The sequence below is a fragment of the Podarcis erhardii genome (genome assembly GCF_964252035.2).
Source record: "Podarcis erhardii genome assembly, chromosome: 13".
In the NCBI taxonomy this organism is placed as follows: Eukaryota; Metazoa; Chordata; class Lepidosauria; order Squamata; family Lacertidae; genus Podarcis; species Podarcis erhardii.
Window position 1 is genome coordinate 42,790,811 of NC_138502.1, and position 24,898 is coordinate 42,815,708.

Here is a 24,898-nt window from a genome sequence, read left to right on the forward strand (position 1 = left end):
AGAAAAAGAGGAAGATGAGTCAAAACACAAAAAGACTCGTCTATTGTACGCTTCCGTCAAGGTCACAAAAGATTATTATTCTTATCAATTCTCTCTATCTGCATTCCATTGAATCCCTCATCTTGGTATCAGGGAACATTTCCCTATGCGGTATCATTCTAAACATAACCTTGATGAACCCTTATACCCTAGATAATTATTTAGACATTCCCATTCTTCTTTCACCATCTTTTTAGGTTTATCTCTTATTGCATCTGTCAGTTTGCGAGCTCCAAGTACTCGCACAATTTGACTACCCATTCATCTTTAGTGGGTGTTTGTTATCTTTCCAGTGTTTTGCCACTATAACCCTTGCTGCTGACGTTGCTTACACAAATAACCTGGTTTTAGTTTTGCGAATATTATCTGAAACCATTCCTAGCAAAAATTCTTCCGGTTTCTTGTTAAATGTAGTTTCTATCAATCACTTTATCTCTTCATAAATCATATTCCAAAATCTTTGTATCTCTAGACAGGACCACCACATATGGTAGTAATTAGAATGTTATTTCTATGGGCCTCGGAGCTCCCCTTACCTTTAGAATTCATTTCTCTAAACCTTCTTCAGAGTCTATCACCAACATCTGACAGGCATCCCTCTTGCAGGGCAATTATAAGGCTTGCTTGCAAAGCAGCACTTTGTGACATCAGCTGGCAAACAGGGGCCAGGCTGCTGGGTTGTCAGGCAGATGAATTAAGAAAAATAAAATCAGGGGGGAGGTCAAAGTGTGCTTGTTTTCTCCTGCTCCAGAAGCTCTCACAACCTGAAGCCGTGGCTTCAAGCTCCAAAAAGGAGATTCCGACTCAACTTCAGGAAGAACTTTCTGAGAGCAAGAGCTGTTTGACAGGGGGAAGAAATCCCTTAGGAGCCAGTAGATTTTCCTTATCCTGGGTTAACATGTATGGGTGGCATGGCTATCTAGGCCATGATAAGGTTAAATTTCACAAAGGATTCTTAAATCACATTGTGAAAAAAACATTCTATGAGGTTTGGGAGGGAAGCAAAAAGTCAGTAGTCACTAAAACACCCTGGTGGCTTTCACTGATGGAATCTCCAGCCGTACATAGGAAAAATATGAACAGGGACTGGTTAACATATAGGGACTTAGTAGAGGAAATAAGTAGTGACCCAAAATTAAAGGACCTAGGAGAATTGAAAAAGATAAAACATGGTTGGAATATTATCAGTTAAAAGCCACATTTGAAAAGGATAAAAGGACTAAGGGATTTGATAAATAGATATATATCTTATTTAGAGAAAGACATTTTATATAGTAACCAGAAGACACTTTAAAAAATCTATAAATAATTATTGAATTGGCAAAGGAAAGAGGAAGATATTTAAAAAGTTATAACAAAATGGGAGGCAGATCTGGGACATAGGATTGAATCCGATAAATGGAAGGAATCATGGAGTAAAAATATAAAATTTACGGCTTGCTATCTTATAAGAGAATATCTTATGAAAACATATTATAGATGGTATTTGACTCCTGTAAAATTGGTGAAAATAAACAAATCATATAAAGGTGCAAGGAGCATGTAGGAACATACTATCACATGTTGTGGTGTTGCTCAGGGATACAAAAATTTTGGAATATGATTTACGAAGAGATAAAAAGATTGATAGAAATTACATTCAGCAAGAAGCCAGATGAATTTCTACTAGGAATTGTTTCAAATAACATCCCTAAAAACAAATTCAGGTTATTTATGTATGCGACGTCAGCAGCAAGGATTATTGTGGCAAAACCTTGGAAAGATGCACCTACTAAAGAAGAACGGTGAGCTTTCGCGATGATAAAGAAGGAGGTGGGGTTGCCGGCGGCACGCCCCTTCCCCACATTCCCGGAGGCAGCCCCCGCGATCCCTAAGGGAATCCCCGCCCGTGTCATACCCCGGGCCAGCCAATCGGCTGGCTCCGGGGGCGGGGCCTCGGCTATTTAAACCTGCTGCAGCCGAGGCTCCTCCTCTTTTCCTCCGCGGCTGCAGCAGACCCGGTTTGGGATGCGCTTGGTATTTTAGATTCTGTCGCTTGTTTCCTTGGTCTTTCCTGGGCTCCTTTTCCCTCTCCTTTTTCGGTTTACTCCTTCTGCAGCGCGTTCGAAGAGCGGACTTTAGATCAATCTTCTGGTTTTTTAAGCCCTCCATTCAAAGGCTCTGTCTTACTTGCGGGTTATACAAGTATTATACAAGTATATCTGTAACGCGGGTGGCTGCAGCCCCCGGGTGAGGTTGGTGACGGGGGTTTTTTTAACATGGTGTGTGGTGGTTGTTCAAAATTTTCCTTGCACGAGTGAAAGGGGAGGCAGCTTGTAAAAGGGGACCAGGGTTGAAAGTGTAGGCAGCTCATTTCGCGCTTTAACAGTCTCAGGGTTTTAACCTTGATTGTGTCGTTTATTCTAAATTTTCCTTGCACGAGGCTAGGCTGCTACATTGTTGTGATTCCCATGGCTGGCTCCCGGGTCTACAGGGGAGAATCTATTATTGTAGCAAGTTGCTGAATGACAGGCTCTTAAAGTGCGCTTTATTGGGGGAAATACTTTTTTAAAATATATTATAATAAGAGTCTTTGGAAGTGCTGAGTGGCAGTTAGGCATTGGTAGGGATACTGTCCTATTGTTATGCAAATGAAGGGGGAAGGAGTGCCATCACTTTCCCCCAAGCCAGGGTAGTCGGGGGGGGGGGGCAAGTACTTGGAGCTTGCTAAGCTGACAGAAGTAATTAGAGATAAACCTAAAATGATAGTAAAAGAAGAATGGGATTATCTAAATAATTATTTGAGGGGTAAGGGCTCACCAACAAAGATCTGGCTTTCGATACCGCAAAAGAAAGGATCCCTGATACCAAGATGAGGGAGGCACTGAAAGGCTGATTGACGGAACAGAAGGGAATAATGATCTGTTGCGCCAAACAAGACTTTTTTGTATGCGGCTCGTTCTTTCCTCTCTTTTTCTTTTCTTTTTTCCCTTTTTATTTTCCTCTTTTGTTTCTTTTCCTTTTGTATTTTATATTCTTTGTTTTTTGTATGTCTTGAAAGTTAAATAATGCTTTAAAAGAAAAAGAAAGAAAAAAGAAAAGAGGAGATTCCGACTCAACTTCAGGAAGAACTTTCTGACAGCAAGAGCTGCTTGACAGTGGGAAGAAATCCCTCAGGAGGCAGTGGACTCTCCTTCCTTGAAGGTTTTTCAGCAGAGGTTGGATGGCCGTCTGCCATGGATGCTGTCGTGGGGCCCATTGTGTAAATAATGTATATAAAGGAGACAGTTCGGGGAAACTCCCATTCCTCATTACTATGAGCTGAATAAAGAGCATGAAATCCACACTCGACTCCGAGAGTATCTTTCAGATGCTTTAGCTGAGACTCCTGCATTGCAGGGGGTTGGTCTAGATGACCCTCAGGGTCCCTCCCAACTCGGCAATTCCATGTTGAAAAGGGCATCCAATGAGCTTTTAAAGCCCATGATGTTCCACAAACGATCTGGGGCATTGCAGCTTCCCTCTCACGGACCTACAATCCCCAGAACCCCTGACAAACTACAATTCCCAGGATCGTTTGGGGGAAGAAACCTGCTTTTTAGAACAGGGATGAGGAACCTGCAGCTTTCTTTCCCTGGTTTCCTAGGAACCAAGAACTGAAAGCTCAAGTACTTGTAACAGGGTGGTTTCAGGGAGCAGGGTGGCTGGGGAAACTCCCTGCCCCAGGTGATCAAAGGAAGAGGTCCCTCTCACTGTGGGTTGGGGAGCTGCTGGTACGTCACTAGAGGGCGTTCCAGAGGTACCTCTTTCCTACAATGGCCTCCTTCTGGGGCGAGGCTTGGGCAGCAGCCACAGTGGTGCAGGGGGGAGATCCTGCAAGAAAGAAGGGATCTTTAAAGCAGGGGAGAACTCACGCTAAGGGCTGCTTCCCCCTGTCCCATTATCTCCTTCCCCCTGTCCCATTATCTCCTTCCCCATCCTTCCCCCTGTCCCATTACCTCCGAGGCAGGTTTCCTCCACCTGGGCTCCAGTCCCTCCCGGGATCCGGCGGCTCCGAGGCTGAGTCGTTCCCTCGCTGCAAAGCAAAGGAGACATCAGCCGGCGCTCCCAGCCAGCCTAGCCCCAGTCTGGGGCAGGAGGGTGGGGGACCTGGGAAGGGGGCATTTCCTCCTACCTGATCTTACAAGTTCCCCAAACCTGGCCTCCGCCTCCGTACGGGCGTCTTGGATCCGCCCCGGCCGGCCTTGCTCAGAAGCAGCAGCCAAGGTTTCCTCCCTCTCTAAAATCACTCGAGATGTTCTTCGAATTGGAGGAAACCTTGTCTGCTGCTTCTGCGGCAGGCAGGGCCGGGGAGGAGCCATGCCCACACGGAGACGGGGCAGTGGGGAACCGGCGCGAGGGTCCTCAGCCCGGAACCGCCGGGATGGTATCTTGCTCTTCGTCCCGGGAGCCGGATCTGAAGCCTCATCCCTGGAGAAATATGGGCTAAGAAGGCAAAGAAAGAACCTGAAATGCAATATATTTCTGCCAACTTTTGAGATTTCATAAGATTTCTCAACCTAGCTCTGGTGTTAATGTTTTTGGGGTAGCATTTCTAAAGAAGAAGAAGAAGAAGAAGAAGAAGAAGATGGCAAGAATAAGCACAACACGACCTTGTTTGAGATCTAGGTGGTCCTGGACAGCTGTATGCCTAAACTGAAGCCCAAACATGGAGAACTATCTATTTCCCAAAACATTGGCTTCGTCCTGGTCGGCCTAGCTCAGAAGCAGCAGCCAAAGTCTCCTCCCTCTCCGAAATAACTCGAGATGCGGTTTTAATGGGAGGGAACTTTGGCTGCTGCTTCTGCGCCAAACAGGGCCGGGAAGGAGCCATGCTCACACGGAGAAGGGGCAGTGGGGAAGAGGCGCGAGGGATGGCAGCCGGGAACTGCCAGGATGTTCCCTCGCCCTCCATCCCGGGAGCTGGAGTTGGAGCCTCGTCCCTGGAGCGTGGCCCTGTGGAGGAAGCAGGATCCAGTATGGGCTCTCATGTGAATGGGAGACTCAGCAAGGTTAACAGCAGTCTTGAGGGGCAATCAGATAAAAAATTAAAAGAATGGGACTGTGTTAAAGAGTACATGAAAAAACATGGTTCTGGAATAAATATATCAATATGTAATGAATGAGTTTTGCAGGGTTAGTGAAATGAAGAAACGGCTATAAAAGGCATAAAACCAGAAGTAACATATATGTAAATAAAATAACACAACAAATAAGATAAATGGGAAATTTAAAGTCTAAAAAGGGTGGAAGGAAGTAAAAATGAATGTATGTTTTGTTACGTTTTGTTGTTGATATTGTTTTTCTTTATTTTTCTTTTTTCTTTGGTTTTTCTTATTTATGCTTTATTTTTGAATCTTATGTTGTAATTATGCATTGAAAATAAAATTAAAAAGAAAGAAAGAAAGAAAGAAACTTTATAAAGAAGCTTTATAAAGCTTTATTTCTACCATCCATGAACTGGTAGAAGGAGCAAGTGTGATAGATTCACAAACAAGCACGGGTTCACAGTCATTTGCACAGAGCATATATTCCCCTTCCAGTTCCCTCCCCCTTCTCCTCCTCCTCAAGAGTCCTGCCCCATGAATTCCCCTGAGCATGAACAGAAAGCTCCTGTCTTGGGACTCTTGGTGCCCTTCCCAGGAAAGGGGGATGAGAAGCCTTGCGTTCAGCGTGTCCAAAGATGTGTTGCAACCGAATGGGATAAGAGTCAGTTCTCAGGCTTGCTCTGACAGAGCCTATTCATTAGCTTTTTTGAAGCTCTCTCGTACTGATAAAAGTAACGGTTTGCCTTTGCAACAGCATCTTGTGAGAAAACAGAGGAAAACTTTAGCTGTGGGTTTTTAGAAGACAAAAGGAATTTTGGACAGTTTTGAGGCCTAGGTGACTTCAGGCCTAGGTGGGGCACCTGTCCTCATCTCCTTCACATAGGCTGTGTACCCACCATACCTTTGGGGCTCATCCCCACTTCCCCTTGGGCGATGTGTCCAGCGAGCTCAGGTGTTAACAGATTTGCTCCCTTCTTAAATCTTTCCTTCCTCTTACCTGTTCTCTTCACGAGGGGGGCTTGGGCGGCAGCAGTTTCCTCAAAATTCTTTTAAATCCTATTTCTCCACTTAAAAAAGAAGAAAAAGAACCTTGCAGTTTTATCAAACTGTGTTCCAAGCCATAATGTCAAGGGTGTGAGTGTACTTAGGGGGAAGCCTCATAACAACTACACACCCATACACCCCTCGCTGTGGGTTAAACCACAGAGCCTAGGACTTGCCGATCGGAAGGTCGGCGGTTCGAATCCCCGCGACTGGGTGAGCTTCCGTTCCTCGGTCCCTGCCCCTGCCAACCTAGCAGTTCGAAAGCACGTCAAAGTGCAAGTAGATAAATAGGTACCGCTCCAGCGGGAAGGTAAACGGCGTTTCCGGGCGCTGCACTGGTTTCGCCAGAAGTGGCTTAGTCATGCTGGCCACATGACCTGGAAAAACTGTCTGCGGACAAACGGCCAGTAAAGCGAGATGAGCGCCGCAACCTCAGAGTCGGCCACGAGTGGACCTAATGGTCAGGGGTGCCTTTACCTTTACCTATTGTGAAGGCGACGGTTCCTGCGTTTCGGGGGAACTGAAGCCATAGGGGAGAGGCATGCCTTATGCCGCCACCTCATAGGGAACCTAACTACTATGTTCCTCCTTTATAAGTGGCTCCGTGGTAGAGAATCTCCCTTGCAGACAGAAGGGCCTCGATTCAATCCTTATTTGCAGTGAGTTAGGTGCAGCCATGGCAGATACCTGTATCTCCACCAGCTGGCATTCTGCGCCACCTTTTTAGTTGTTTTCTCGCTGCTGCATCATTCATCCGTCTTGACATCCAAGTAACATCAACAGCGAGAAGCCAAGTCAGGAGAGCAGGGAGGGGAAGAGAGATCAAGGATTCGGATGGAAGAGGGACCTCAAGCAGTTGCGGAAGTTGTGCTGGGACCCGTTGGGTTGCCTTCCGAGTCTGGATAATGCATTATTGTTGAAGAGAATACCTGGATTATAAGTATGCCAAAAGAACACGCATGACCTGACGTGTTATTATCAAGCTGCGTTCTTGCTGGACACTGAGCTGCTTTCAAAAGATCACTGAGGTGAGTAGCACAGCATCTTGGACCAGGGAGTCAAAATCTCAGAAGCGTCAATTTGGAAAGCTGAATTCAAGGGATGCAATAGCTGAAACCAGCTCTCGCCACGTGGGGGCAGCAAAATACAGTTTTTGAAAGCATCTGCGTTACATCCTATGGTGTATTGTCACTAACTAAATGAATACTTGTCATTTGGAAGGCTATAGAAGGGCAAGAAGCAGGTTTGAATTTGTGTTGGGAATCTATCAATACCAGCCTTGGATTATATTAAATAAAAATTTTACCTGGACATGAGCCGAGCTCCATTTTCAGCATTACCAGAACAATTATCCTGGATAGCTCAGTAGAGCACGAGACCCTTAATCTCCGGGTTGTGGGTTCAAGCCCCATGTGGGGCAAAATGATTCCTGCATTGCAGGGGGTTGGACTAGATGTCCTCAAGGTCCCTTCCAACTCCACAATTCTGTGATTTATTCTATGGCCATATACTCTGAGACTAAAGGTTTAGCTGTACCCCCCCAGACCCATCCCACAAAGTAGCAAGATCGTGAAACTTTGGGAAATTCTTTTTAAAATGAGCCTAGGGCTTGCCATTCGGAAGGTTGGCTGTTCGAATCCCTGTGATGGGGTGAGCTCCCCTGGTTTGGTCCCTGCTCCTGCCAACCTAGCAGTTCGAAAGCACAAAGTGCAAGTAGATAAATAGGTACTACTCCAACGGGAAGGTAAACGGCGTTTCTGTGTGCTGCACTGGTTTCGCCAGAAGTGGCTTAGTCATGCTGGCCACATGACCTGGAAAAACTGTCTGCGGACAAACGGCCAGTAAAGCGAGATGAGCGCTGCAACCCCAGAGTTGTTCCGACTGGACTTAACTGTCGAGGTCCCTTTACCTTTTAGAACATGTTTAGGAACGATGAGTGTGTAGGTTGCCATTATAATGGAATGACGTCATGACTTGAAGGTGTGATGTATACACAGCCTTAGAGTTAAGAAAAGAGAGGCATGGAAAGGCCGTATGGTTCAACCTTGTACTCAACCAGATATTCACAACAGAAAATATAATCTGGGGACCACAGCTGAGGACCTGCCAAACTATCAACAGCTGTGGACAAGTCAAGCCAGGGAGCCAGGCCACATGCATCAGTGACGGGTGACGCTGATAATAATAATCATCATCATCATCTTTTCCACTCATCCCTCTGCCCATAAAATATTTCCTTTCCAAATTCAGGTGGGTCAAGGCTAGCTATCTTTACCCAACTTTTGGGGAAAGACACTCTGTACATGCTCAGAAGTGCTCAGTTCTTTATTATTGTTCTAGGGACGAATGCCAGAATTTCAAAAGAGCTTCTGGGACTAAACCCTGCTAGTTCAAGAAATGCTGATGGGCTAATTTTTTGGATGCAGTTCATGTATGAGTAGCCAGGGAGCATCAGTGCAAGATTTTGCATTGCTGCCTTTTCCCTGAGAGCTGCACCATGTCACCATCAGGGCAATCCAGTCTCCAGAATTAGCAAAATCAATTGTTTTTATCTGGCCAGCTTATCCCCCAGCTGTTAAGTAATTCCAGTCCCTGTATTGATGTAACAGCTCATCTGACCCTTCCAAAGTGGGTGCTAAAATAAGTAACAGGTCACCAAGTGGAAAGAGAGCCTGTGGAGCCAACATAATAAGAATCTATGAGGATTTTATTTATAATAATAGGATTCTATTCTATGGGTAGCCAGGGAGGGCCAGGGCGAGATTGCACATCACTGCATTTCCCTGAGAGCTGCGCCATGGCATCATCCAGGCAAGGCCCATCGCATCTCCCCTGTAGGCTGCCAGATGGACCCCAGAAGCTGCAGGACGTCCATTTGCACCATGGCCACCTGGGTGTTTGGCTGAAAAGCAGGAGAAGAAGGCCAAGGCACTAGTAATGAGGAGGGCCAAGTCCCAGCGGAGGATGACTTGGCAGCTCGACGCCTGGTGTCCCATCAAATCAGCCGTGTCCAGTGAGCAGCGCATAGGGCAACTGCAAAGCCAGGGAGACCAAGCGCAGGGCCTTGAGAGACTGGGCACATGGAGAGGCCAGGTGATCGCTGTGTAGCAGGCCGCCCTGACTGCGAATGGGAGCACAAAACCCAAGGCCACTTGTGCCAGGCTGACTGCCGCTGTGACGTCTGCTATCCTGCAGAGGTGAACACCCCTATAGTCCTCAATGTGGGCGTACATGGGGCAGTGCCAAAGCCGCGGAGAACAGCCACACCAGCCCTGAGCAAAGCCGACCCCAGCAGGTGGTGGAGGAGTGCAGGCGATGGGCGACAGGTGCCCCCACAATCAGACGTCTCTGCCACTTTGCTTCTCATTGCTTTGCTTGTATTCTGTTTTACTCTGACTGTTGGGAAGCCTTGCGTATTACAAGCGAGCTCTCTGTCTCCCATAAGGAGCAAGAGCTGGGTATTTTTGTCCTTTTCAGCTGAAAAGCAGGAGAAAAGGGAAAATGGTCAAGGACAATGGGAGTTGTAATCGAGCGTCACCTGTAGGAGGGCCGCAGTTCCCAAAACCGCCTTATTAGTGTAAGTCTTTTTACAGAAATGCCTCCACAGCATGAACACGTACACTCAACTTGTAGTGTGTTCTCCCCACTACATGCAAATTTCCCCTTCCTCTTACCTGTTCTTTTCATGGGAGGCTTTGGCAGCAGCCACAGTGGTGCACAAAGGAGATATATGCGTTTCCTGCATACAGATAACATCCCATTTCCCCCCCCCTTTAATATACACTCTATATCTTTTACGTTTACTATTAAAACCTTTTACATTCCATGAACTACATTTTAACAACATACTTCTTTATTAAATTAAAGTGGTCTCTCTGTATCTAATACTGTATAGTTTCTAAATTTGTATTTAAAAACCTTAATAAATATTTATATATATATAAAAAAATACTGTATAGTTTCAACCAGAAAAAAAAATCCGATGTCTGTTAATCACGTTGTTTGTAGTAGGAAATTTCAGTCTCCAAAAGATTTTAGTATCTTCTACAGTGGTCTTCTTTTGGAGGGAGGCTTGGGCAGCAGCCACAGCAGTGGAGGTGGGAGATCCTGCAAGAAAGAAGGGATCTTTAAAGCAGGGAAGAACTTGACGTTAAGGGCTGTTTGGGGGTAAGAACCCCTGAACATGTGAATGGTCTGTCACAGACCAAACACCAGAGACAGAACGTCACCTGGGACACCCATTCAGCTGTCACACCCACCCCAGGAACTTAAAGAAGATGTTCCATTATTTTAATGTTGTATTTTATTTTTGTTTTTAAGTTGTAATCATTCATCTTGTTTTTATTATTGCTTGTAAGCCGCTCTGAGCCCGGCCTTGGCTGGGGAGGGCGGGGTATAAATAAAAAATTATTATTATTATTATTACTGCTGAGCCTACAAGAGCTGCCTTTTGGCAGGAACAATCTGATTGACCCCCTGCTTGGAGGTTTCCCACAGGCTTCTGGGTGGCTCCTGGGAGAAGAGGATGCTGGACGAGTTGAGCCCTTGGTCTTATCCAGCAGGCCGTTCTTAGGTGTTTCATAAGCCCCCCCCCTCCTTCCCCCTGCCCCTGTACCTGCGACTCATCTGTCCTTTTCCTGGGCTCCATTCCCTTCAGGGAGGTGGTTCCCAGGCTGCTGCTTTCTCTCGCTGCAAAGCAAACGAAGGTATCAGCAGGTGCCTAGCTCCCCTCCAAGATAGTACCAGTCTGAGGCATGAGGGCCAGGGACATGGGAGGGAAGCATTTTCTCCTACCTCATCTTAGAAGCTTTCCCCACTTGGCCTCCGTACGGGCATCTGGGCTCCATCCCGGCTGGCGTAGCTCAGAAGCAGCAGCCAAAGTCTCCTCTCTCACAGAAATTAGCTGAGCAGCTGTCTTAATGGGAGGAAGCTTTGGCTGCTGCTTCTGCGCCAATCAGGGCCGGGAAGGAGCCATGCCCCACAGAGAAGGGGCAGTGGGGAAGAGGCGAGAGGGATGGCAACCAGGAACCACAGGGATGTCCTCTGGTCCTTTATCAAAACCCCGCGACGGTTTGAATCCTCGTGCCGGGGTGAGCTCCCGTTGCTCGGTCCCTACTCCTGCCAACCTAGCAGTTCGAAAGCACGTCAAAGTGCAAGTAGATAAATAGGTCCTGCTCCGGCGGGAAGGTAAATGGCATTTCCGTGTGCTGCTCTGTTTTGCCAGAAGCAGCTTAGTCATGCTGGCCACAGGACCCAGAAGCTGTCTGCGGACAAACGCCGGCTCCCTCGGCCAGTAAAGCGAGATGAGCGCCGCAACTGGACCTAACGGTCAGGGGTCCCTTTACCTTTACCTTAAGTTAGCAAAAATGTGTAGAACAAGGGCAAATAACTGCTGGAAATGTCAAGAAAAAGAAGGTACCTTTTACCATATGTGGTGGTCATGTAAAGTAATAAAAAGCTTTTGGGAGATGATATATAATGAAATGGGGGGGGGGAGTTTAAAATAATATTTGTTAAAAAACCAGAAGCTTTTCTATTAGGAGTTATTTTCTAGTTGGTCATCTTTCTATAACTTTGGGCACATGTTCCAAGAGTTCCCTTACGCTTAAACCTGGAACCAGCTGCCCCTGTGGCTTCGCCAAATTTCGATGACACGGGGAAAGGTTTGCCAGCAGTTTCACTCAGAGGGGCGGAAATACAGCTTGTAAGACATATTCCACTTTTTCATGTTTGACCTAATCACACGCTTGGCGACATGGATGTAATCAGCATTTACATGTAGCTCTGAGCCAGTCATTGCAGAGGTTCAGCCCCAAACATTTTGCTGTATCAGTTGAAGGATCCCCACCCGATTCCACATGCAGAAGGCAAGTGGACTGGCAGTTGAATTCATGGCTGTGGGCTCACGATACCTCTAAAGCACATTTGAAGAACATTTCCCGCTTGGACTACTGCAATGCGCTCTACGTGGGGCTACCTTTGAAGGTAACTCGGAAACTACAACTAATCCAGAACGCGGCAGCCAGACTGGTGACTGGGGGCGCCACCGAGACCACATAACACCGGTCTTGAAAGACCTACATTGGCTCCCAGTACGTTTCCGAGCACCATTCAAAGTGCTGGTGTTGACCTTTAAAGCCCTAAACGGCCTCGGCCCAGTATACCTGAAGGAGCGTCTCCAACCCCATCGTTCTGCCCAGATGCTGAGGTACAGTGCCGAGGGCCTTCTGGCGGTTCCCTCACTGCGAGAAGCAAAGCTACAGGGAACCAGGCAGAGGGCCTTCTCGGTAGTGGCACCCACCCTATGGAATGCCCTCCCATCAGATGTCAAAGCGATAAACAACTATCTGACTTTTAGAAGACATCTTAAGGCAGCCCTGTTCAGGGAAGTTTTTATGTGTGATATTTTAGTGCTGGAAGGTAGTAGGTACCTTCCGCTGTGCTGGAAGGTAGTAGGCTGGCTAGTACTATCACCTATTTCTCAATATTGTATATTGAGAAATAGGTGATAGTACTTCCCTTCTGTTACGCAAACGGACCGCTGGGAGCTTATCTATTTTATATACCAAGGGTACTACTATACCTAACGTGCAGGTACCAGAAAAGGCAGAGGGGATTTCTTTGTAGGCACGTGTGCCACAAAATAACCATAAATCAGATTGAAGCAAACATGTAGTTCTGCTGCTCTTTCTCATCCAGTCGAACCAAACATAAAAGTCACTACACGCAGCTTGTTGTTCATAGGTCATGTAAGTTGTGACATTATTAATTAAAACCTTTGGTCTGCCACTCATGGTTGTAACATTAAGAAAACAAGAAGATCCATTAATGTATTCATGTGTCCAATTACAATATGGATAATGACCTAAAAAATTTTTGCTATTGTGATTAAAATGAAAACAATAAGGAGCTAATTCTACAAGCGATAGAAATACAGGAGGTAAACTTATGCGATTGTCCTTCATATTATTGCTAATCTTATATGAAGCATTTATAGGAATACCATGTAATAGAATGCCAGATCTTTTTGATTGAGGAGGGATATGCATACACATCCAACAATCAGAAAGGTTAAGCATAGAAGCAAAATGATTAATGTCTCTAACGTAAGTATTGTTAGTCCAAATCTGATGATAAAGTTCAGGCCTCCTGGCCTTCTGCAAAAAAGCAGCACGACGAAAGCGGCGTTTTACAAAGTTCACGGAGAGGCTCCATCCGTGTGAAGTGGAATTGTGGGGCCACTCAGGACGATGCCATATTGGTTGCTCGGGGGGGCAATAAGGGTGAGAATGGTAAATTATTCCAATAGCTGTTTCCGAGCAACCTGCGTGATATTTCGTGGCTCGATTATTGGCATGTAAAAACCACAAACCAGGAGAAGCCACACAGCCATTCCTGCAGATACAGGAGCCCATTTGCTGTAAATAGGCCTCATGTACTGCTCCGTGCATTGCTGAGCCAAAAATCCAAACCCAACGAAACGTGGTGACACAGATGGGATGGTCGCTATTGGGGGGCAAAACCCAAGCGATGCCGGTCTGACGAGGGCATCCTTCAAAGCCAGGTTCATTTCCCAGACAAGAGGCGGCAAAACTGTAACGATAAGTGGTAAAAACGGTGGCTTCCCAGGGTGAAGGGGGGCCAACGCGATAGGGTTGAAGATGGCCTTTCAACGTGCCAGGAAACACTGGAACAGCTGTGGAAGGTGACGTTATCCAGGGCACATCAATATGGCGATGTCTCCAACTGCAATGCGGGTTGAGGTCAGGTGAGAGGTCATCACCGGCAAACAGCGTAAAATACGGTTTCAAGGTGCTGGTGTCTCCTTGGGCGAAGACGAGGCAAGAGAAGAGCGCCAAGGTCGAACGCAGCGGGCTGGAACCCATCGGGGAACTCCGTCTACGTCAATTGCCGCAAACCCGCGACCCCAGGAAATCAAGGAAGTTGGACCCTTCCATTGTGGATCTGGAAGCAACCTGTAAGACACTAAAGGGCGTTGCAATACTTCCTCCTTCCGGAAATGAAGTTCAGCAGGCGTAAAATCTTTATTGTGGGGATACAAGAGATGATTTAAAGTAAACAATACTTGATGTACAGCATTAGGTATTTCAGATACAGTAGGCGATCGACCTCCCAATTGCTTGTTGAGAAGGGTCTTAAAGGTCAAATGAGAACGCTCGGCTATCGCCTGCCCAAGAAATCAGCAAAAGCTACTTGGGTAGAAACGGCTGTCATCATCAAATGCTGAAATTCTTCCTGTGAGAAGGGCAGGTACACTGACTGTAAATCCATTCCAGAGAGGGCAAGGGCTCGATGTCGGCCCTTAACAACAAGGTCCATGACGCTGTTGTGTGTAGCGTACACGTTCCGCGGAGGAGTATGAGGCAAGTGAAGCCATTCCACAATAGACACAGTCCCAGGCTTTTGGCCTGTGGTGTACAATATAGCTGTTGGAAGGAGCGGGGTGGCAAATACTGCAAGTGATAATTGCGCCATGGAAAGAGAAGGAATCCTGTCCACCATACATCTGCGGAGATGGTTGTTCACAGTGGTTAAAGCCTCTTCCATTGCAGAGGTGACTGTGATCTTGTCCGCTGGATCCTTATGTCCTTTAAGGGCAGAAAATAGTGGAGACAAAGTAGAGGTGGGCAGGTCCAAATAACTCTTTATCCAATTCAGCTGTCCAAGGAGTTGTTGTAAATCCACCAGTCGAAGATGACCAGGAAACTGTAGTTGAGGTGTAACTGGAATGGCTGCAGATGCTGTCAGCTTGTGTCCCAGGTACGTAATAGGTAAGGTCCGCTGAATTTTTTCTCTAGCCACTGTCAATCCTGCTTGCATCAAAGTATGGATTAAGTCCTCGAGAAGAGCGTCAGGGATGTGTGATGAGGAAATCAAAATATCATCCATGTAATGACAACAGATGACCGCTAGGTGGCGCTCACGGAATGGTTGAAGCGCCTTATCCACAAAATACTGGCATAAGGTCGGAGAATTTTTCATACCTTGTGGGAGAACCGTCCATTGAAAGCGCTTGGTTGGTTTGGAGTTGTTCAGGACCGGCAAGGTGAATGCAAAACGTTGTCTGTCTTGTGGTGCCAAAGGGATAGAAAAAAAACAGTCCTTGAGATCGATGACTGCAAGCTGATGGTCTTGTGGCAACATGTTGGGATTTAGGATGCCAGGTTGCAAGGTCCCCATAGGGTACAATTGGTTGTTAACCCTTTGTAAATCGTGCAAAAGACGATATTGTCCAGATGCCTTTTTTCTGATGACAAAGATGGGTGTATTCCATGGGCTGGTGGAAGGTTCAATATGCCCCAGTTCAAGTTGTTCCGTAATTAACTGGGCTGCCACTGCAAGCTTCTGTCTAGGCAAGGGCCACTGATCCACCCATACGGGGGTGTCTGTGGTCCAGCAGAGAGAAAGCGCAGGCATGGCAGGGGCAGCCCTCAGCATAAATTTGTAGAAATTGTAGTTTCCGCTGCAGCAAGCAGATCTCGCCCCCAAAGGGAGACGGGAATGTCCAAAACCAGTGGTAAGATAGTCATCTCAAAGCCTTGTGAGCCTTGAATCAAAATAGGGTTCCTGCTGCGTCGGGCAGCTGCAGCGCCACCAACGCCAATAACAGAAGAAGCTGGCTCAAGTGGCCAGGCGGAGGGCCAATCCTTAATAGCAATCACAGAACAGTCTGCCCCCGTGTCCAAAACCCCTTCAATCGTGCGACCCCCAAGGGTCATCTGGATCTTTGGACGCTTCTCTGTGACTGGGAAGGTAGCAGCAACAAGGGGGTCATGGTCCTGGGTTGGCCCTGGGACGCATATGAGCTTTGCTATAGGAGAACCTGATTGCAAACGGGCCTGGCGATCAGAAAATACAGTCACATTAGTGTATTTTTGGTTTCTATGGAAGCCGCCCAGAATGGCTGGGGAAACGCAGCCAGATGGGCAGGGTACAAGTAATAAATTATTATTATTATTATTATTATTATTATTATTATTAGTATTATTATTCAAATAATTCTGGGCGCTGTAGTTTACCCCACAGAGTTACAATCCCAAGCAAACTGATGGTGCCCAGAATTCTTTGAAGGGGGAGATGTGCTTCAGATGTGCTATATAGTGTACACACAGCCTTAATTCAATGTTGGTGACAGAGCAATGTGCTCCGCTGTGCTGGAAGGTAGTAGGCTGGCTAGCTTAGAGCAGTGTTTCCCAACCTTGGGTCTCCAGCTGTTTTTGGACTACAACTCCCATCATCCCTTGCTAGCAAGACCAATGGTCAGGGATGATGGGAATTGTAGTCCAACAGCAGCTGGAGACCCAAGGTTGGGAAACACTGGCTTAGAGGGCACAGGACAGGCCTCCAGTATCTGGCCACTCCCTCCATTGCAGGGAGGGCAGCTGCCTTACTCTGCCTAATAGAAGGACCGGCCCCGCTTATTTGTACGATGTTGCCAGTGTCACGATGGGACCTGGTTTGTGGGGAACAGAGCGGCCCCTGAGAATGCAGAAGTTGGTCACCCATTCTTTACAAAGCTTCCTCTGCCCATCAGCCGAGCCTGAGTCACAAGTTCCTCTCTTGTCTACGCTGTGTTTCATGTCCTTTTAATTTTTGAAGGTGCCTTGCATATGATAATTCAGGAACAGATATTTAAGTCAGTGTGAATCATAACCCGATCAGCTTAAATTTTCAGACCTTGCCAGGAATTATATTTTGAAACTGGAATAAAATACTACTAAAAAAGAGAGGAAGAAATAATAAGAAAAACGAAAGAAGTGCTCTCTCTCCCCTTCTCTCTCTCTTATCCAAACCTGTCAAAAGTACAGTGGTACCTTGGGTTAAGTACTTACTTAATTCGTTCCGGAAGTCTGTTCTTAACGTGAAACTGTTCTTAACCTGAGGTACCACTTTAGCTAATGGGGCTTCCCGCTGCTGCAGCACGATTTCTGTTCTCATCCTGAGGTAAAGTTCTTAACCCGAGGTACTATTTCTGGGTTAGCGGAGTCTGTAACCTGTAAGTGTCTGTAAGCGTATGTAACCTGAAGCGTATGTAACCCGAGGTACCACTGTAATACTATGGGGCACAAGTACATGAGTTCTTATTAGCATGTCTGCCTTTCAAATTAAATTTCATGGGTACGATCCTATACCTCAGATCCATGGGCTGAGAGGCTTTAGAACAGCGTTTCCCAAACTTCGGCGTCCAGTGGTTTTTGGACTACAACTCCCATTATCCCTAGTGTTGTAAACAAAAACTGCTCCCTTTCCCTTATGGGGGACACAAGAGCCCTTATAGAGTCCTTTCTAGGTTCTCCATTGGTAAGAGAAAATAACAGAGGCCAACCAGAGAATATTGAGAAGCAAAGCAGCTAGTAAGCCTGATCTTTATTAAAGCTGTTACAACAGGGTGCTCCCCCCACATGCAGGAGAGAGGAGGAGGACCCCGAACCAACTGTGCAAGCCCTTATATAGACTTTTGAACTGCCCACCCTGGAGCCCAAGACCACCCCCCAGTTCATCATATATACATCAGAGAAGGGGCGGACTACAACAGAAATGTGAGTGCCTTGTTTTTATCCTGTCTGCCAGGTTACCTGATTGGATTACCTGGGGATCCTGGCCACTCTTTTGTTATGATAACAACTATTGTGGGGTTTCAGACATGTGGTTTATACATTTATGTATGTGCTTGCTTGGTACATTTATGAACTTTTATTTTCTATATATAAGACCTAAAAATTCTTATAACACTACCTAGTAGGACCAGTGGTCAGGGATGATGGGATTTGTAGTTCCAAAACAGCTGGACACCCAAGTTTGAGAAACCGTGATTTAGAAGATGGAGTGAGCTCAGCAGAACCAGAGCTATGTTGCCCAATGGACATGGCATGCACCCCAGTGGAACACCCGTGATGCACTGATATTAAACACCACTGATGAAGATAATCCAGTAAACCAATCAAAAACAGGGTGGAGGTATGGACAGGATATAGGCGGAGCACTAATGCCAAATCCTATGGCGCTTCATTCCCCAGGCACACCCCTGTTGACAAGACTTTGGACCAGGTCCAGGCCTGGCATGATAAATTTCCCTCTCATTGACCTCGATGGGAGGGAGAAAGGAAAAACAGCTTTTGCCACCCGCTGTGGCAGAGAAATGGAGATGCGGGTGGCGCTGTGGTCTAAACCACCGAACCTCTTGGGCTTGCCGATCAGAAGGTTGGCGGTTCGAATCTCCGTGACGGGGTGAGCTCCCGTTACTCTGTCCCAGCTCCTGGCAACCTAGCAGTTCGAAAGCACGCCAGTGCAAGTAGATAAATAAGTACAGCTGTGGTGAGAAAGGTAAACGGCATTTCCGTGCGCTCTACTTTCTGTCACGGTGTTCCGTTGCGCCAGAAGCGGTTTAGTCATGCTGGCCACATGACCCGGAAAGCTGTCTGTGGACAAACGCCGGCTCCCTTCTGTATTATTATTTTTATCTTATGTTGTATCCTTGTATTAATTTTATCTTTACTTGTACCAATGTACCTGCATCTTTTCTGCTATTGCAATAAGAATCACCAGTTGAGGGCTATGAATGAGAAATGACATAGTTGTCCGTGGCTACACATCGCCATCTACTGAGTCTACAGTATACACACACCAATTCACAAGTTCAAATGACTTTATTCAAAAGCATGGCTACATAGACAATCGCACCTATATATGCAAAGTAGAGGAAAAACACCCAAAATCCTGTCTTCATTTCCTCTCTTATCGATCTGCCCCCAGGCATCACGCAAAGCCTTCCTGAAAATCAGAACACAAACAATACTTTTTGTTGTTTAGTCGTTTAGTCGTGCCCTACTCTTTGTGACCCCATGGACCAGAGCACGCCAGGCGCTCCTGTCTTCCACTGCCTCCCGCAGTTTGATCAGACTCATGTTTGTAGCTTCGAGAACACTGTCCAACCATCTCGTCCTCTGTCGTCCCCTTCTCCTTGTGCCCTCCATCTTTCCCAACATCAGGGTCTTTTCCAGGGAGTCTTCTCTTCTCATGAGGTGGCCAAAGTATTGGAGCCTCAGCTTCAGGATCTGCCCTTCCAGTGAGCACTCAGGGCTGATTTTCTTAAAAATGGATAGGTTTGATTTTCTTGCAGTCCATGGGACTCTCCAGAGTCTCCTCCAGCATAATAATTCAAAAGCATAATAATTCAAAAGCATCAATTCTTTGGCGGTCAGCCTTCTTTATGGTCCAGCTCTCACTTCCATAGCCATCAGTAAACATAAGAAAAAACAAGAATCTGCCTCAGTCCTTTTGTATACAGTATGCTGTCTACAACACAGCAATCTAATCCAAGTATCATCAAACACACTCTGTACAGTGTTCCATTTCTCCAAAGGTATTGGACTATATTAAATGGAATTTACACTTTTTATTCTCTCTTTTTCCTTTTTTTCCTTTTTAAAATGCATTTTATTTTGCTGATACAAACGTTGTTAATTAACTCATTATTGTCAAAAATTGTACATCTCAACATAAACATAATAAAGAAAAGAGAAAACAAAAACCAACATACAAAACAAAACAAAAAATCACATAGACCATTTTAAATATATCTATACAGTAGTACCTCGGGTTAAGAACTTAATTCGTTCTGGAGGTCTGTTATTAACCTGAAACTGTTCTTAACCTGAAGCACCATTTTAGCTAATGGGGCCTCCCGCTGCGCCACTGCTGCACGATTTCTGTTCTCATCCTGAAGCAAAGTTCTTAACCCGAGGTACTACTTCCGGGTTAGCGGAGTCTGTAACCTGAGGTGTATGTAACCTGAAGCCTATGTTAGTCTGCGAAGGCAGCACTGAGCATCATATAAATTTGCGGGAATGTAGTTATAACTTCTTTGATTACACATAAAAAACCAGCCATCTGGTAAGCGCACATGGGCATAATGAAAAGTAATCTGTTGAACATGTGAGCAATTCCAAGTTGCTTCCTCACTGCAATTCACAATCTGAGCACAAGAGGTGTCTGGTGGTGCTGCAACTCTAGGTGTGTATAATGATATTTCATCCAGAGGTAACTTTTGTTTCACCTGTCCCCAATCATGGAGATTGGTCTAACCAATGATACCTTCAGGAATCCATTTAGAAAACCACTTTCCCATGTGTGTGGCATGTGCCATATGGAAAGGCTGGGTACAAACTGGGATCAGACAGTTTCCTAAGGTAGTGTGCATATCCTATGTTTCACTCAGACAAAAATGAGAGACATTAGCAACTTCAGCTAAATGCATCTGTCAGTCTCATGTTCCCTGAGAAAAGGTGGACTGCGGGGGGGGGGCACTGGTGAAGGACGATGAACTAAGGCAATTGATCCGGGACGATGCTTTTGCTCGGCGGAAGCTAGATGAGCTAAGGCAACGAGGAGGAGCTGAGGGAGGTTTCAAGGAAAAAGGGGGGCTCCTGTTCTATCGGGGGGCTTTGTATATTCCAGGTGAAACCCTAAGAGACAGAGTCCTCAAGCAACTTCATGACAGCTCCACGGCAGGACATTTTGGGCAACACAAAACCATGTTGCTGGTTACCAGGGAATTTTGGTGGCCCAAAGTGAGGGAAGACGTAAGGGAATATGTGAGAGGGTGTGAGACCTGCCAGAGGGCCAAAGGGGAGAGGGCTGCTCCGGCAGGGTTATTGGAGCCTTTGCCCACACCAGGGAGGCCATGGGAGGTGGTATTGGTAGATTTTGTCACTGACCTGCCCAGGTCCAAGGGGAAAATAGCGGTGATGGTGGTGGTGGATCTCCTGACCAAAATGTGCCATTTTGTGGCGTGTTCACATGCGGTGACGGCGGAGGAACAGCCAAGTTGTTTGTAGAGCATGTGTTTAGGTTGCATGGAGTCCCTTCTAGGGTCATTTCGGACAGGGGAACCCAATTCACCTCACGGTTTTGGCGCAAGCATATGAGTTTGCTGCAAGTAGAGGTGAGCTTCACCACCGCAAGGCACCCCGAAACCAATGGGCAGGCGGAAAGAGCAAATGTTGTTTTGCAACAGTATTTGCGGTGTTATGTCAGTCAGAGGCAGAATGACTGGGTGGACGGATTAGGACTAGCGGAGTTTGCGTACAATAATGCTGAGAACGTGTCCACCGGGATGACTCCTTTCTTCGCCAATCACGGAAGTCACCCTAGGGCTTTCCCAGGGAGGGGGGAGGAGTCGTGGAGTGTACCGGCCACAGAACAGTTTGCGGAGGAAATGGAGGCGATTCACCAACAGCTCCAGTTGAACCTGGAAAGGGCCAAGGAAGTATACAAGAGGGAGGCAGACAAGCATCGGAGACCAGGGGAGACCATTCGGGTTGGGGACAAGGTGTGGTTGTCAACACAAGGGTTGCCCTGGAAGGGGGGGGGGTGCAAGAAGCTCAAACCCAGGAGGGTGGGTCCCTTTGAGGTCATCCAGCAGGTAAATCCAGTGGCCTTTAAGTTAAGGCTGCCTGAGAGATTCATCCCGTCTTCCATAGGTCACTGTTGTGGCCCTACAGGGGAGGGGGGATCAGGCAGGGAAGAGGGGAAGGGGAGGTTCCACCGCCCGAAATTGAGGAAAGGGAGCAAGGCCACAAGGTAACTGAAATACTGGACTCCCATTGGAACGGGGAGCAGCTAGAGTATTTGGTGGCTTGGGAAGGGGCTCCCAGTTCGGAAAACACTTGGGTTCTGGAAGGTTGCATTACTGAGGATTATTTGGTGGAGTTCCACGATTTATTTCCCAACAAACCCAAACCCCCGGGTAGGTTCTTTGAACAGGTGTTCGGTCCGACGGATGATGAAGAAGACTTCGAGGGTTTCCCACCATCAGACGATGAGGGAAGAGGCCGGAGAGAAGGACATCTCAAAGATCGCTGGGAGCCTGCGGGTTTGGGGGAGGGCTAGGGTAATGTTTTTGAAGATGCAGAAAATGAAGATGAGATTTTCCTAGGTTTCACCCCCGAGAAACCTGATAAAGAAGAAATGGGAATGGCAGTCTCTCCAGAGGAGGAGAGAGGGGCCTTTGGGGAGGGGGTGGATGTCAGGGAACTGGAGGCAGAGAAGGGGGGGAGAATGGGCACCTACCGGGGAAAACCTCCTTTAATAAGCAGCTGCTCTTCCTCGGACGAGGAAGGTGACGAAGGGTTGTCAGGAGGTAATGAATCTGGGTGGGGGGGTGGAAGGCACTTCTGGGGCCAAGTCACTCTCGTCAGAGAGGAAGGAGGGGGGCTGGGCTTCAGAAGTGGTTATGCTGGGGAAAATCGAAAGGAAATTTAGTCGGGACAACTGACCTGCCGTGATTAAGACGGACTTTTGACCTGCTTGTACATAGCTTCAAAGGGGCAATAAATCTTGTAAATATGGCTGAATTCCTGGACTCTTATCTTTGCTAGCACTCACAACTAATTGCTGACAGCATCCATTTTTTTATTTTTTTTAGGAGTGTAAGTGAAATTTTATTGGAAGGGGATAGCAGTTGAACAGCAGCAACTGAAGAGTAAGAAGAATCCCTGTATTTAAAACACTCAGTAGCTCCTGCTGAACACACATATAGGAAGCCACTCTGCCATGCTTCCCATTTGGCCCCAGACACCCCACATCCTACAGAAACGAATACACAGTAGCACAGGAAAGTCAAATCACCAAGAAACCACTGCAGAATAAAAAGGGAATGTGGAGAATTGAACTGTGTTGAACACTCTTTAGTTGCATTAACTACATTTTCATTTCATCACTGTAATACAAATAAATAAATAAATACCCCACCACAGTTGCTTGCAGGAACTGGTTCAGATTTCTTTTTAAATACCAGAAACTTTAGTCCGCTACATAAGTGTTTGGAAGTTACTTATGTTTATATGGAAATTAAGCCAGTATTAATACTTTTCTACAGCAGTAAACGCACACCAGGAAGGCCAGGACAAAACACAAATCAAGGAATGGAGTTTTCCCAAAGCTGCAGTGTGAAAGGACTATAAATTGATTTCCATACACATGGCTGGCTTCTCTTTGCTGTAGGAAATCCAAGCGGAGCTGTAAGGAATGAGACATGTAAAAAGGTTTCTTGAGAAGGGGAATGACACTCCATATGCAGTTTAGTTTTCTGCACCTTCTGAGGCATCACATTCTTCTCCTGCGCTGTCTGATGTCCATAATGTGAGGTTGTCTCTAAGCAACTGCATGATGAGAGCGCTGTCTTTGGACAAGTCTTCATTCAGTGTATCAAGTTCTGCAGTGGCTCCATCAAAAGCTGTCTTTGCCAATGTGCAAGCCAGCTCTGGGTTGTTGAGGATCTCATAGGAAAATACGGAAAAGTTAAGCGCTAAGCCTAAACGAATTGGATGTGTGGGTTGCATCTCTTTCTTGCTGATGTCAAATGCCTCCTGATAAGCCGCCTGTGAATTTTCTATTGTTTGTTTTCTGTCATCTCCGCTGGCAACCTCCGCCAGGTATCGAAAGTAGTCTCCCTTCATCTTCAGCTAGAACACCTTGCTCTCTGGGTTAGTTGCATTAGCTATTAAGTACTTGTCCAGCAACTGCAGAACTGTAGTGCAGATGGACTTAAGTTCAAACTTCACTTTCTCTCGGTAGTCCTTGACAAGCTGCATCTTCTTGTCATTTCCGTCAGTCTTCTGCTCAATGCTAGAGATCACTCACCAAGCAGAGCGTCTTCCCCCAACCACATTCTTGTACGCCACAGCGAGAAGATTGCGTTCTTCATTGGATAATTCAGCACCTTGCTCTGTCACTGCCTTCATGCAGGTAGCCAGGAACATCCTATGGCCTTCTGGGAGGAGGCTTGGGCAGCAGCCACAGCGGTGCAGGGGGGAGATTCTGCAAGAAAGAAGGGATCTTTAAAGCAGAGGATCTTTAAAGGGATCTCTAAACGCTAAAGGTTGCTTCCCCCTGTCCCATTACCTCCGAGGCAGGTTTCCTCCACCTGGGCTCCAGTCCCTCCCGGGATCCGGCGGCTCCGAGGCTGAGTCGTTCCCTCGCTGCAAAGCAAAGGAGACATCAGCCGGCGCTCCCAGCCAGGCTAGCCCCAGTCTGGGGCAGGAGGGTGGGGGACCTGGGAAGGGGGCATTTCCTCCTACCTGATCTTACAAGTTCCCCAAACCTGGCCTCCGCCTCCGTACGGGCGTCTTGGATCCGCCCCGGCCGGCCTTGCTCAGAAGCAGCAGCCAAGGTTTCCTCCCTCTCTAAAATCACTCGAGATGTTCTTCGAATTGGAGGAAACCTTGTCTGCTGCTTCTGCGGCAGGCAGGGCCGGGGAGGAGCCATGCCCACACGGAGACGGGGCAGTGGGGAACCGGCGCGAGGGTCCTCAGCCCGGAACCGCCGGGATGGTATCTTGCTCTTCGTCCCGGGAGCCGGATCTGAAGCCTCATCCCTGGAGAAATTAGGAAAAATATGGGCTAAGAAGGCAAAGAAAGAACCTGAAATGCAATATATTTCTGCCAACTCTATGCCTAAACTGAAGCCCAAACACGGAGAGCTATCTATTTCCCAAAATATTTAGCTATGGACTATCAGGTATAGATTCATGCAGTTCTGAAGGAAGGAAGGACGTATGGGGTGGGGAGAATTCTGGGATGCATCTCCACAGAACCCTTCCCAAGCAGAGCCAGATTGCCCAATGGGCAGAGCAGGCACCGGCCCTCGGCCCCTGCAACAACGGATCGCCATAAATATTCTTGGTTTTGCGTAATAAAATTGGATTGTTAATATTTCTGGTTGGTAGA

General features: G+C 46.9%; 1 protein-coding gene and 1 pseudogene across 2 annotated transcripts in view; both read right to left on the reverse strand.

Moving 5' to 3' along the window:
• Positions 1 to 24,898, reverse strand: part of LOC309328256 (uncharacterized protein) — a gene marked incomplete at its 5' end in the record, with an annotated part of 174,132 nt that overhangs the window by 121,300 nt on the left and 27,934 nt on the right. The window lies entirely within an intron of this gene.
• Positions 22,932 to 24,254, reverse strand: LOC309327398 (14-3-3 protein theta pseudogene; annotated as a pseudogene). Its single transcript, XR_014161595.1, has 2 exons — positions 24,075 to 24,254; positions 22,932 to 23,990 (listed from the first exon to the last, which is right to left on the reverse strand). The product of XR_014161595.1 is annotated as a 14-3-3 protein theta pseudogene (transcript).